This window comes from Saimiri boliviensis, chromosome 21 (genome assembly GCF_048565385.1).
Source record: "Saimiri boliviensis isolate mSaiBol1 chromosome 21, mSaiBol1.pri, whole genome shotgun sequence".
In the NCBI taxonomy this organism is placed as follows: Eukaryota; Metazoa; Chordata; class Mammalia; order Primates; family Cebidae; genus Saimiri; species Saimiri boliviensis.
The window spans coordinates 3,250,664-3,264,285 of record NC_133469.1 but is presented as its reverse complement, the minus strand read 5'-3'; the positions used below and the strand labels follow the sequence as shown (position 1 = coordinate 3,264,285).

Below are 13,622 nucleotides of genomic sequence, written 5' to 3'. Positions count from 1 at the left end.
GTACTCCTCGCCGGTTGCAAGACTTAGGTGGGCTGCTTTGCCTCTCTGAGCATCACTTTCTTAGTTTCTTCATCTGTAGAATGGGAATAGGCCTGGGGGAAGCCTGTGTCTTGCGGGCAGTGAGGGGATGGATAGCAGCCAAGGTGGGGGAGTTTTGGAAAGGTTGCCTCAGCCAGCCTGCCCCAGGCCCTTTGCACACACTCCCATGCAGCCCCGTGGGGAGGATGGCTCCTCGTCAGCCAGCCCTGCAGCAGGCCATGGCCAGCCCCGTGAGATGGAGGGTGGGGGTCCTAACTCCTCACCGTCACTATCATCGTCGCTGACCCACCAGACCGGGCTTGGGCTCACGAACCCCTCATGACTCTCCCCAGGGAGTAAGTGTCCTCGTTACCTGTTGTCAGGATGAGGAAGCTGAATTGGGCGAGGGCTGAGTTCACCCTGCCAAGAAGCTGCTGAACTGGGACTCGCTCTGCAGCTGGGGAGTCCCAAGCACCAACCTCACCAAGGTCCGTGGGACCGCAGGTGGGGGCCCAGGTGGGGCACACGTCCCCACACGTGTCCTACCCCTCATCCACGGTGCTTATTCTGGGGTTCCTCTGGTCCCAGGCACATTGCCACCTGACCAGATCTGTGTTCTGTTAGCAAGAAACTGGGGAGACAGCTCCCACAAAGGTGCACACAGTGTCAGTGGAGGGCTGGCGCTGTCCCTGATGGATGCCCAGAGGACGCACTCTGGACACCAAGGGGGCACCCACCCACCCGTCAACACCTCGCCCTGAGCCCTTCGCTGCCCTCATTCTGCTAACTGGATTCTGCATCTCTTTCGTCCCCTGCTGACCCCGAACTTAGGCTGAGAACCTCAGGTCTGTCACACACACTGGGGTCCCCGGACCTCTGGGGCCAGCACCTGCTGGATCCTCAGCATGGCCCCGGTCACCTCCTCCTGGCTCTGGGCATCTGTCCCCACCCCTCACCACCTCCTGGGATACCTCAAACCCTGCCACGTCCACGGGAGGCGGGGGATCTTGGACATTCACACTGTGACCTGCAACCTCCTGCTCCTAAGTGTCTCCTCCTCCATGTGACAGAGGTTCCTCCTTGACCCAACTTTAGCCAGGTGGCCCTGCGCCCTCTTCTCACGCAGGCCTTGACCTTGGCCAGCGAAGAATCCCGCAAAGTCCGTCCAGGGAGAGAGTCCCCTACCCTTGATCTCGGAATCTCTTCCATTCTCTGTAGTTAAGTCCTTGTCCCTTTAGCAAGAATCCCTCTGGGCCCACGTAGCATGAAATCCTCTACCCTTGACACCTAATCCAGTTCTTCTGAGTAATTTTCCATCCACTGACCCCCGCCCTTCGCTCCTTCGCCGTCAATCTCCAGCTGTCCTTCCTGTCTTCAAGGCTGAGTTCAAACCCTGTCCCTGTTACAATCGTCTTCAGCACAGTCTTCCGTAGCATTTCTAAACCCAGGTCGGGGGCAATTGCTTTCTTTAACATACACCCTCCTTAGCCCTCCCCCAACTTAGCCATCCCCCCGAAGCCGCTGGCCCCCGAAATCTCAGTCCACGTCCTGGTTTAGAGCAAGCTTGACCTTCAGAGTGATCATTTCCCCTCCCGGAGGGGGCTCTCTCAGCTCCCCGCCTCTTAGCTTCTTATCCGTAAAATGCGTGCAGAGGAGTGAAAGGACACCAGGCGCCGCGCAGAGCCTGGCTCAGAACAGGCGCGCAGCAAAGGCGTGTTTCTCTCTCCTCCTTTGGCTCCTCTTTACGAGAGGCCTTAAACCTGCCAGCAAAGAAAGATTGCTCGTTGCTGGGATATTCTGTCTTCCAGCGGGGAAAACAGAATCCCAGGCGGTGAGGGAGCGGCCGCTCTCAGAAACAGCGACATCTGCCCAGCCCCGGCTTCCCCATTTATCCCTCCAGTTCTGTGCTCAAAAGGACAGGCAGGTGGCCAGGCGCGGCGACGCAATTGAATGAAAAGAACCGGGACGCCATTGGATGGCCCGGGCTAGGCCGCGGCAGGGTGTGGGTCGTCAGCGAGCTTGGCTCAGGGTTTTGTTTTCTCTCCAATGGGAACAGCGGGGCAGGGAGCCGTGAGGTGTGTCAGATGTTTGTCGGAGTTTCCTATCTTATCCCCAAGCATGTCGCTTGGGGAGCTGGCTGGAATGTCAGCACGACCTGCCTGACTCCCTGGCAGGGGATCCAGTGTCCTTGCTTCAGCTGGCTTTGACGGCACAGTCTGGGGACCCTGAGGCTCAACCGAGGTGGCAACCCTGAGGCCCTCCTGGGGGCAGACCTCGGTGGCCTTGAACTCTTGCTCCTCGTTTTTCATGCAAGGAGGCTCAGAGAAGGCAAGGGGCTGGCTTGAGGTCACATAGCAAATAAGCTGGGAGCCTAGAAGCTTGGATTCTCTTCCTTTTATGCTTATTTCAAAAGCCACCTGCTCCAGGAAGCCTTCCTGCACCTGTCACCTTATCCCTGGCTGGACCAGGTGCGCTCTGGGCTCCTGAAGTCCCCAGTTCAGAGCCCTCATCATGCAGCATTGCAGCTGCTTTTGATGGAACTGCATCCTTGGGGCAGACGTAGCATCGCCTGGGCGCGGAGGCAGCGGCAAATGGCCACTGAATGAACATCTGTGAGATGTCTGCACATCTTTCCCTGATCCCCAAGGTGGCCGCCTCCCCTGCACATGGTGCTGAGCAGAGCCCCTGTCCACGCGGCTCTGTTATCTCTAGGATAGCCAGCTCAGACCTGGCAACTGACAGCTAATTAAAACAACACGATTCATAATAACAATAAAGATAACTATCACATTACTGCCACCACCGATTACTGAGCGTCGCTACAAACCAGGTGCATTTTCTGTCAGATTTTACTGAAGGAGCGTGACAGCCGTGGGAGGTGGGTGTTGTTATCCTAATGTTTCAAGCGATCAACTAGAGACTCAGAGAAGTGACTCCTCATTTGAGGAGTGAAGCTTCCACTGACAGATGAGACAGGTCAGGACAGGGTGAGGGCTGGGGACTGGCCAGTTTGAGCTCAGCAATGACATTAAGTCATTCTAACAAAGTATGGCAGACCGGGTGGCTTAAGCGATGGAAATGGGCCGGGCGCGGCAGCTCACACCTGTAATCCCAGCACTTTGGGAGGCTGAGGCAGGTGGATCACCTGAGGTCAGGAGTTCGATACCAGTCTGGCCAACATGGTGAAGCCCTGTCTCTACTAAAAATACTAAAGAGTAGCCGGGCATGGTGGCACGTGCCTTCAGTCCCAGCTACTCGGGAGGCCAAGGCAGGAGAATTGCTTGAACCTAGGAGGTGGAGGTTGCAGTGAGCTGAGATCGCACCACTGCACTCCAGCCTGGGCGATTGAGTGAGAATCTGTCTCAAAAACACCAACAGCAACAATGGAAATGTGTTCCTTCACGGCTTGGGAGGCTGGAAGTCCAAGAACAAGATGTCAGCAGGTTAGTTTTTCTGTGGACTCCAAGGGAAAGGTGTGTTCCAGGCCTCTCTCCTGGTTCCTGGGGTTTGGCTGGCAGTCTTTGGCATTCCGTGGTTTGTAGACACCTCACCCCGACCTCTGCCTCCTCTTTTTCATGTGGTGTTTCCCCCTTTTCCCTGTCTTCAAATTCTGTCCCACTTCTTTTTTTTTTTTTTTTTTTCAGACAAGGCCTTGCTCTGTCATCCAGGCTGGAGTGGAGTGCAGTGGCTGGATCGCGGCTTACTGCAGCCTCAACCTCCTGGGCTCAAATGATCCTCCCCTCTCAGCCTCCCCAGTAGCTGTAACGACAAGCGTGCTCCACCATGCCAGGCTAATTTTACTTTTGTAGCGATGAGGGTCTCACTTTGTTACCCAGGCTGGTCTCAAACTCCTGGACTAAAGTTACCCTCCTGCCTTGGCCTTCCAAAATGCTGAAATTGCAGACATGATCCACGGTGCCTGAACTCAAATGTTCCCTTTTTATAAGGACATAGTCATGCTGAATTAGGCCACACTCCAGGATGACCTCATCTTAACTAATTATTGCTGCAACAATCCTATTTCCAAATAAAGTCACATTCTGAGGGACGGGGGTTTAGGACATCAACATATGAAGGGTGGGGGCGCAACTCGGCACCTAATACCGAGTCTGGGGCAGTACCCAGGGGTTGCAAGTGAGCTGGGCCAGCCACAGAATCAGTGGGGCCTGCCAAGCCCTGCTGGGTACTGGCGATGGGGCCACTGTGGGCAGCAATGCAAGCAGGCAGACCAAAAGCTTCTCAGGGAAGTGTCACCTCAGCCCCACATTGGATCCAATGGCTCCACCTCCAGCTATCCTCAAACCGGAAACCCAGGATGTCCTTGGCCCTCTGCCTCCCACGGCCCCCAGATTTGAGGGCCCCTCCCTACCTTGTAAGGAACAGAACCCCTTCACTCCTTGCACATAAGCAGGCACGTGTCCTCTAGCAGACGGCAAGGAACGCCCCGGGAAGGAGCTGAGAAGGGCCGTGGGAAGCCCTGGGAGGAGAGGGGCGCCTGGAAGGTGACCTCAGCAGAGGCGTGGAGGAAGACGAGGCAGCCACGGACATCCTGGGGACTGTAGAACTCTCTGGGAGTGAGAGCAGCCAGTGCAAAGGCCCCGAGGCGGGCGTGTGTTTGACGTGGCCCCAGAGCAGCAAGCAGGCCAGCGTCCCTCAGGGGAGGAAGAGGTGGGTGGAGAACTCGGGAAAGGAGTTCAGAAGCAGGTGGGCCATCCCAGGCACCCCAGAACCTGGTCTCTGGCCCAGCTTCCACATCTGGTGCCATGAGAATCTGTGTCCAATCCCAGGTCACCCCCAGGCCCCCAGACTGGTCCACCCGGTGTAACGAGCCTGGGTTCCAAGGCCGCAAGAACAGACAGGCATGATCTTCATTATTGAAGTCACCCTGTGGCATACTGTCATAAAACCCACAGGGACAGGCCGGGCGCAGTGGCTCATGCCTGTAATCCCAGCACTTTGGGAGGCCGAAGCAGGTGGACCACGCGCTCACTGGTTCAAGACCAGCCTGGCCAACATAGTGAAACCCTGTTTCTACTACAAACACAAAAAAAATTAGCCAGGTGTGGTGGCAGGCACCTGTGATCCCAGCCACTTGGGAGGCTGAGGCCGGAGAATCGCTTGAACTCGGGAGGCGGAGACTGCAGTGAGCCGAGATCGCGCCACTGCACTCCAGCGTCAGCGACAGTGAGAGACTCCATCACAAAAACACAAAACAAAACAAAAAAACCGCAACAGGGATAGCTGTGAAGAAAACCCCCGGAAATAATGAAATAAATGAAATAAAGACCACAGACCAATTCGCAAACACTGCAAAGGGGAATCACAGTATTTCTAAATGTTCGCCTGGCTTCAGCTGAATTGCCACAATGCACTTCCTTCTTAGGCTGTAACAGGCCCGTGCGGACTTGTCACCATGCTCGGCACAGGCTTGATTTCTGTTGGATGAAACAAACATACAGGCCACTTGCTCACTGGGGACAGAACCCGGCTCCCCCTGTTTGGGTCTGCCCAATGTCCCCACAGTGTCCTGGGCAGCTGCTGCTCCCAAGGTGCTGCCCCAAGAGCCCATTCATTCATTCAAGTATTCATTCATTCAGCAGATTTCTGCTGAGGTTCTAGAGGTGCCAGGCCCTGGCACATAGCAGAGGGTAAGGCAGATGCAGACCCGGCCCTCGTGTTGCTGAAACTACATCAAAGAGGCATTGGTGACAATGTGGTTGATAGTAAACTGCGCAGATGTTCGGGAGGTGCGGAGCCGTGGCGGGAAACATAACCCAAAAGACCAGGGAAGGGAGAATCCAGGCAGGGAGAAAGTGGGGAGGGCGGGCAGCCATCTGCAACAGTGAGGTGCCCAAGGCCGGACAGAAAAGTCGGCACTTTGGAGATGGGACGTGGCCGGGCGCGGTGGCTGACACCCGTAATCCCAGCACTTTGGGAGGCCGCGGCCGGCAGGTGACCCGAAGTCAGGAGTTTGAGACCAGCCTGGCCAACATAGTGAAACCCCGTCTCTGCTGAAAATACAAACCTTAGCCAGGTGTGGTGGTGTGTGCCTATAATCCCAGCTACTTAGGACGCTGAGGCAGAGAATCGCTTGAACTCGGAGGGGGAGGTTGCAGTGAGCCGAGATGGCGCCACTGCACTCCAGCCTGGCGACGGGAGTGAGACTCCATCTCAAAAAAAAAAAAAAAAAAAAAAAAGATGTGATGGAAGCAAGCCCATTATCCCCGCGGGTATCTCAGGTGTATTCCAGAAAGAGGGTGGTGAGTGCCTCTGCTCTGGTGAGCTGCGGGCTGCAGAGGGGTTGGCAGTGAGCAGGGTCGTGGTCTTTCCGCCTTCAGAGGGGTCCCGTGTGCTGCTTACTGAGAATAGAGGGGGAGGGGCTTTCCCCGCAGCTCCTCCACATGCGTCTCGGCTGAGTCCCTCTGCTGTCACCAGATGATCTGAAAGCTCCCCTCGGGCTGGGAAGACCACGCTGGAATAAGGCTCGGAAAGGCTGGCTGTTCTCACCCGCTCTGCTGCTGACCTACTGGGTGTCCTCCTTCACGCAGCCCCCTGGAGGCTTATAGGAGCCCGGCCAGGCTGGCGTGGGGCGGGAGCGGGAGAGGTCGTGGGCACTCGCCGTAAACACCCAGGTGACACCTGAGGTCTAAGGAGCCTTGGGATGACCGGCTCAGCTCAGAGCGAATTCCCAGAAGGGGACAGATGTGCACAGAGCACCCGCCACATGCCACCTGTTGGGAGGCACAGGAAGTGGGGGCAAGTGGGGGCCGCCTGGGTTCTCCAAAAAAACAAGAATCTACCTGCAAGCAGCAGGTCCCTTCCTTGGGGCTCCTGCCTCGAATCCTTCTCCTCCCCACCCCCGTCCCCTCAATAGCATCCTGGGGCTGGGAAGAGGCACGGCCAGGATGCCCAGTCTAGGAACCTCCACACTCAACTCACCCTGCCAGAACACAGGGGGCTCCAGCCCCCCGAGCCTCAGAGCCAGGGGCAGGCAGGAAGGCCATGGGGCCCACACGTCCCACCCCAGCGGACCCAGCTGCAAGCCCACAAGCTACATGAACCTCTGGTCCAGGCCAGGGGCCGGCGTTGCTCGGCCTTCAGAGACGGAGGAAACCAGAAGAGTCACGGGGCTGAGCTGTTTCCTCCTCCGCAAGAAAGGAGGGGCGGGCCAGCTGACCACCAAGGGGAAGCTGAGGAAGCGGTGAAGACAGGGAGGGAGCTGCGGCAGTGCAGTGGAAGAGGCGCCCAAAACCGTCCTTGGCCCAGGCTTGAGCACCCAGGGCACCTGGGCCACATGCAGTGGCCAGTGAGGACCAAGCCAGCAGAAGCCCCTCCCCTCCACTGCAGTCTCCACGGGCTGTGACTGGCTGCGGGGACGTTGTGATGGAGGGGCAGCCCTGTGCCTACTTTTGAAAACCCCCGGAGGAGGGGCACCAATGACGGACGTCCCTGACACCTCCCTCACCGCCACCCCCAGCCCGCCAGACCTGCCTCCTCCAGGACGCCGTGGGGATGGTCCGGCTGGAGGCGAGCCGGCCGCTCTAAGTCCAGCCAGGCTGTCCGGGGCTTTTCTTGTTTGTAAAACGCACAAGACCTGCAGCTGCTTGTCCCCGGAAGTCACAAACCTCCCTGAGACTCTGGAAGCACCTAGAATCGTCTACGGCCCTACCACCCTGATCGCGCCCGATCTCGTCGGAAAGAACGTAAAATCCTCTCTGCCGAAGGAGGCGTGCACACGCGGCTGCGTGGACACGCTCGAACCCAGAGCCTCCCTGACCAGAGGGCCTCCGGGGCCCCTTCCGCTGGGACTCAGTTACCCACGCAGAGACGGAGACCCACAGCGGGGGCGGGGGCGAGGGCGAAGTTGAGGGGTCCGCAACGCTCGTAGCCAACATTCCCAGAATTGCCCACAAAATGCCACGTCCGTGGGTTCCTGTACGCAGGCAGCTAACTCGCCATTGGATTCCCAAGCCCCTGTCAGCCGCGGGCTCCCGACGGCCCTCAAACTCTCCTTCCGATGCTTCCCCTGCGATGCAGGCAAAGCCACGCTCCCACCACGGCCCTGCCATCGGTTTCGACATCCGGTTCCCCCATGAGGCAGGGACTGCTTCCACCTGCCATATTCATTGCCTGTTTAATATCTGTGAGACGGCGGGCGCTGGGGTGGCCGCGCCGTGGCTGAGGCAGGGTTAAACCGATCACGCACGTGATGCGCCCCCCCGCCCCACCCCAAGACTGAGTCACTGTTTCAGGGGGAGGTTCCGGAGTCTGTTTCTGCATTTGTGGGCACTGGTTGTTTTGTGTTTTGTTTTGAGATGGAGTCTCACTCTTGACGCCCAGGCTGGAGTGCAGTGGTGCGATCTCAGCTCACGGCAACCTCCGCCTCTCGGGTTCCAGCGATTCTCCTGCCTCAGCCTCCCGTGTAGCTGGGATTGCAGGTGCCCACCACCACGCCTGGCTAATTTTTGTACTTCGAGTAGAGACGGGGTTTCACCACGTTGGTCAGGCTGGCCTCGAACTCCTGACCTCAGGTGACCCGCCTGCCTCGGCCTCCCAAAGTGCTGGGATTATAGGCGTGAGCCACCGCACCCGGCCTGTGGGAACCGTTTTAAACGTTGGCTGAGAAGAGGAAACACTGAAAAGTGGCAGGGAGACAGCATTTCCCGACCATACACCCCGCACCAGCCGTCTATCAAAAGCTCGGCTAGGAAACCATACTCAGAGAGGTCTGGTAACTTGCCTCAGGTCACACAGCAAGTGAGAGCAGAGGGGCAGGCAAACTCAGGCCTGCTGGGCTAGTTTCTCGCCATCACATGGCCCTGGGCCACCTCTCGGGCACAGCAGAAACCCACCCAGGCAGAAAACCTTGAAGGCTGACAAGTTTGGCAAGTCAGGGAATCTCTCGTGCAAGGCTGAGAGCTTTGATGCCCCCTGGGGGCGTGGACTGGGGGGACTGGGCCACGCATGTGGACACCGGGCTGATGACACTTACCTCCATTCATACTTTGGAGTGTTGGCGAGGGGCATCTGTGAACTTGGGGGCGTCCCTACCCCCAGTGACTCCTGGACAAAGACTGTCCGTCCCTCAGAAGCAGCCCCATCACGTGGGAGGGACTGGCAGGAGTGGTCTCAGGATCTGGCGGCCCCCCTGCGTAAATGGAGCAGGGGCTCACATCCCCTGGGTCACAGGCAAATCAGCCGGACCACAGTCCCCCAAGCCTCTAACACGAATCCCACCCAAGCTGCCTGCCATCGCGCCCCCTGATCAGACGGGAAGGTGCAGCCATTGGGCGGAGCTTCCCAAAGCACATCCCTGGCCCCGACTGCTGCCCTCCCACCCCGAGTCCCTGATTCTCTTCTCCAAGGTCTTCACGCCTCGAAGACGATTGTCAGGGTCTCTTGCAGGACTCCCCCAGCCCTGAGCCCCAAGTCTGAACCACGGACTCCTGCGAGGACTTCAGCCAGGCTGACTGGGAATGACAGCCGTGCCCAGCCCTCTCCCCTGAGTCTCCCCTGAGCCCGCAGCCCCTGGCTCTGGTCAACCGCGAGTCCTTCTCACTGGTCCCAGCAGGCGACGGTGAAGCTGGCAGCAGGCTCCTGGCCTTTGGAGACTCAAGGTGGGACGGGACCCAGTCTCTCCCTGAAAGAGTGTCCTCACAGTCCTCCCTCTCTGCTCTCTGATGCAGGTTAGGAGTCAGGATGGGGGAAGGGGCCTCTGTTCATTTGCCTGTCTAGGGACCCTGGCCCGTGGTACCTCGCTGATGCTGGTGTCCTGTCACCTTGGTCAGACCATCCCGCGGCAGGGCTGCAGGGCAGAGCCGGGCGGATTGTACGCAGGTGGGGGCCTGGGAGCAGGATGGCGCCCAGACGCCACCGGGGTGCTGACAGTGTAGCAGCGGATGGAAGTGGAGGAACTCACGTGGTAGAACCATGGAGCCCCGTGCGAGCCAAGGAGAAGCATCTGAGCAGACGGTGGAGATCTGGGCGTGGGGCGCAGCGTTCCAGCTCAGACCTGCACGCAGCCTGAGGGCCTGGGCAGTTGGTGGCATGGGTTTGATGCTCAGGAGAGAGACTGGGGCCTTGACAGCCCACAGACGAACCAGGGAAGAGGAAGGGTCAGGGTTACAAATGTCACCTAGAAAAACACCTCCCAGACACGCCCTGCCTCCGCCTCTCCCAGTGAGCAGCCCGGAGCAGCTCCTGGAATGCAGCCCCCACCCGCTGTGTCCTTGCTGAGTGGAAGAACCCTTACTCCTGGTCACCATGGGAGGCTTTGGAGCTGAGACCTGAATGCAGGAACTGGCCCTCATCATACTGACTGTGCTTAAGTCCCCCCGAGGCTGCTGGGCTTCAGGAGGACTTTATAGGATGGGGGTCCGGTGAAGGGAGCCTGGGAGCCCGTAGCTTGGCTGCCTGGAAATGGCCACCTTGACCACTGGAAATCTGCTCCGACATTCGCAGGGTAGGGGCACCAGACCCTACATGCCTGGACAGCCGACGTCCGAGTGTCCCCTTCCCGTTGGTGCACGGGAGGGGAAAACAGTCACTGCGATTCGCCCACTCTGCACGGCCACGGGCAGGCGAGCGATGGCCGGGGAGCCCTCAAGGGAAGGCATCGCTCCAGGGCTGCAGAGCTCAGAACCCAAGAGGCCTGCCCAGAGCAGCAGGGGCCACCTGTGCCCGAGGCCAGCAGCAGCCCGCGAGTGTGACAGTGACCCCTCACAGATGCCACACAGCAGTATCTGCAGCTAGGCGCAGAGTCCCGTTCTGTGGCTGGGAGTTGACTGTGGGAAGGTCACCGGACTTCTGTTAACCCCAGACTGCTCCTCTAGGACACAGGGTCATCAAAGAACACCCCAAGGATTGTGGCCCGCTGCTTGCATGACAGGAGCTCTGGGCAGCACGTGCATCGGTTGGAGCTGTTCCAATCGCGGCCTCTCACCTCACCCTCTCCAGCCCCCTGGGGATGAGCCCTCGGTCCGGGTTGAGTCCACCTGTCCGCGTTCATCCACCTGCTGGTGTCAGCCGCGACGTGGCGTGCATGGGGATGTCACTGTTGGATTTTCCCTCCTCCCCTCCCTCACCTACCCGGGCAATGGGGGCACAGGAGATCGGTGGCAGGAGCCTGGCAGGGTCAGATCTGATCTTCACCCAAAGTCTATAGAGAGTGTTTCTGCTGGCGAGGATCTAGATAAACAGTATCATGAAATCTCAGGGAAAACACTGACCCACGTATGTGTGAATTGCTGGAAAGCAAGGACCAGATTATATTTGATTGCCCCTGGGAATGGGGAGCTCCCCACCTGAACCGACAGCCAATTTTTAGACTGTTTCTCCCAGCTCTGAGAATTGGGGCCCTTCCAGTCCACACCAAAGGTCTCCCTGCTGGCCCCGGCCTTGGACCGTCAGAGCTGCAGAGAACTTGGCCATTTCCTCTCCTCTCCAGCTTGGCTCTGCTGAGGCCATCTACTGTACAAGTCGCCACAGCAGCCCACCCCATGGGGAAGCCTAACAGCCACACCAGGCGCCTACTGTGTGCTTCAGAAGCTCTCACTATGCATATCTCATATCTTGACATGCATATCTCATCCCACGCCACCATGCCCCAAGGATGGGCCATCGTCCCCATTTTAGGGGAAATCGGTCTGGGAGGCAAATGACTTGACTGAGGTCACAGGCTGGGAGTGGCTGATGGCCTCTGTCCTCAGGGTGGCAGACCCCAGAGCGGTGCTGTGAGCTCTTAGCCACTCCTGCCTCCTCATACGGAAATGGGGGTGCCCGGGGGTCGGGGGAGCATGCGCTCGGCAAAGCTGGAAATGTAGACAGGGGTCTGGGGCACGTGCCACCATGCTCAAGTCCCCTGGCTGGGGTCAGGATTAGATTGGGGACAGGGAGGCAGCCTACATCCTGAAGCAAGGGCCCTGACACTTTCCTCTCTGGGAAACAGAGACGCAAGGACGAGCCGCTTCTCAAAGTCACTTGCTAGTCAGTGGCAGGCCTTCCCCCACTCCAGGTGAGACCCAAGGACAGCAGCCCCGATTGCTGGCGCAGCACATGTAGAGATGGAAACTTGCCCCGCCTCTGGCTCCCCTGCACTCCCCAACAGCTGGCAAGCCTCAGCCACGTTCCCACAGATGCCAGCAGCAGCTGGCCGCACTGCGGGGGGCAGGGTCCCTTCACTGTTCTTAGCTCCTCGGGGCCCAGGCTCCGGGAGAAGCAAGGTCACCCTCCTGTTCCTGAGAGAGAAGTGGCTTAGACTCAGATCTGCAGACGGAGGGCCTGGGCGGCCGGTCTGCCCTGCTCCGAAGGGTGAGGACCCCTGGAGGTTCGGGGAGCAGGCCGGCGGGAACTCGGCACCCGGCGTCCTTTGCTGGTCCTGTTTGCTGTCATGACATAACAATAATGGCTGTAATACTTTACTGACATTGCTACTGCCGTTACTGTTATTGTCATCTGGAAGACCCGCCACCCATCATTCACCCAGTAACCCCTCCAGCCATGCCTCCCTCGGCCATCCAGCCCTCACTCACCCCCTTACCCATCTGTCCATCAACCCAGCCCTTCCTTCAGTTCTCCATATAGTCCTCCATCCACCCAACACCCACTTGTACATTCATCCTTCCAAAACTTGTTCACTCACTGTCCACCCGCCTGTCACCCACCCACACCCATCAGCCACCCACCCGTCACCCACCCACACCCATCCACCACCCACCCGTCACCCACCCACACCATCACCCACCCACCTGTCACCCACCCACACCCATCACCTACCCACCAGTCACCCACCCACCCATCACCCACCCACACCCATCACCCACCCATCACCCACCCATACCATCACCCACCCACATGTCACCCACCCACACCAATCACCCACCCACACCATCACCCACCCGTCACCCACCCACCCGTCACCCACCCACACCCATCACCCACCCACACCCATCACCCACCCACCAGTCACCCACCCACACCCATCACCCACCCACACCCATCACCCACCCACACCCATGTCACCCGCCCACACCCATCACCCACCCACCCGTCACCCGTCCACACCCATCACCTACCCACACCCATCACCCACCCATCACCCACCCACACCACCACCCACCCACACCCGTCACCCACCCACCCGTCACCCACCCACACCCATCACCCACCCACCTGTCACCCACCCACACCCATGTCACCCACCCACACCCATCACTCACCCACACCCGTCATCCACCCACACCCATCACCCATCCACACCGTCACCCACCCACACCGTCACCCACCCACCCGTCACCCACCCACACCCGTCATCCACCCACACCCATCACCCACCCACACCCATCATCCACCCACACCCATCACCCACCCACACCCATCACCCACCCACACCCATCACCCACTCACCAGTCACCCACCCACACCCATCATCCACCCACACCCATCTACACTCACCAGTCACCCACCCACACCCATCATCCACCCACCCACCCGTCACCCACCCACACCATCATCCACCCACACCCATCACCCACCCACTCGTCACCCTCCCACCCGTCACCCACCCACTCGTCATCTACCCATCCATCATCCGGCCATCTAACATC

The 13,622-nt window shown here is 59.0% G+C and overlaps 1 long non-coding RNA gene across 3 annotated transcripts; it reads right to left on the bottom strand.

Annotated features, from left to right (window-relative positions):
• Positions 1-2,855: 2,855 nt before the first annotated feature.
• Positions 2,856-12,683, bottom strand: LOC104652132 (uncharacterized). Of its 3 annotated transcripts, XR_012515439.1 has the most exons (6): positions 9,773-12,683; positions 9,011-9,166; positions 7,506-8,612; positions 6,379-6,476; positions 6,044-6,188; positions 2,856-5,453 (listed from the first exon to the last, which is right to left on the bottom strand). It is a non-coding gene; the product is annotated as an uncharacterized LOC104652132 (long non-coding RNA). The 3 variants fall into 3 exon arrangements; XR_745480.3 differs by having other exon boundaries at positions 6,379-8,612; XR_745481.3 differs by having other exon boundaries at positions 6,379-8,612; positions 9,938-12,683.
• Positions 12,684-13,622: the final 939 nt, after the last annotated feature.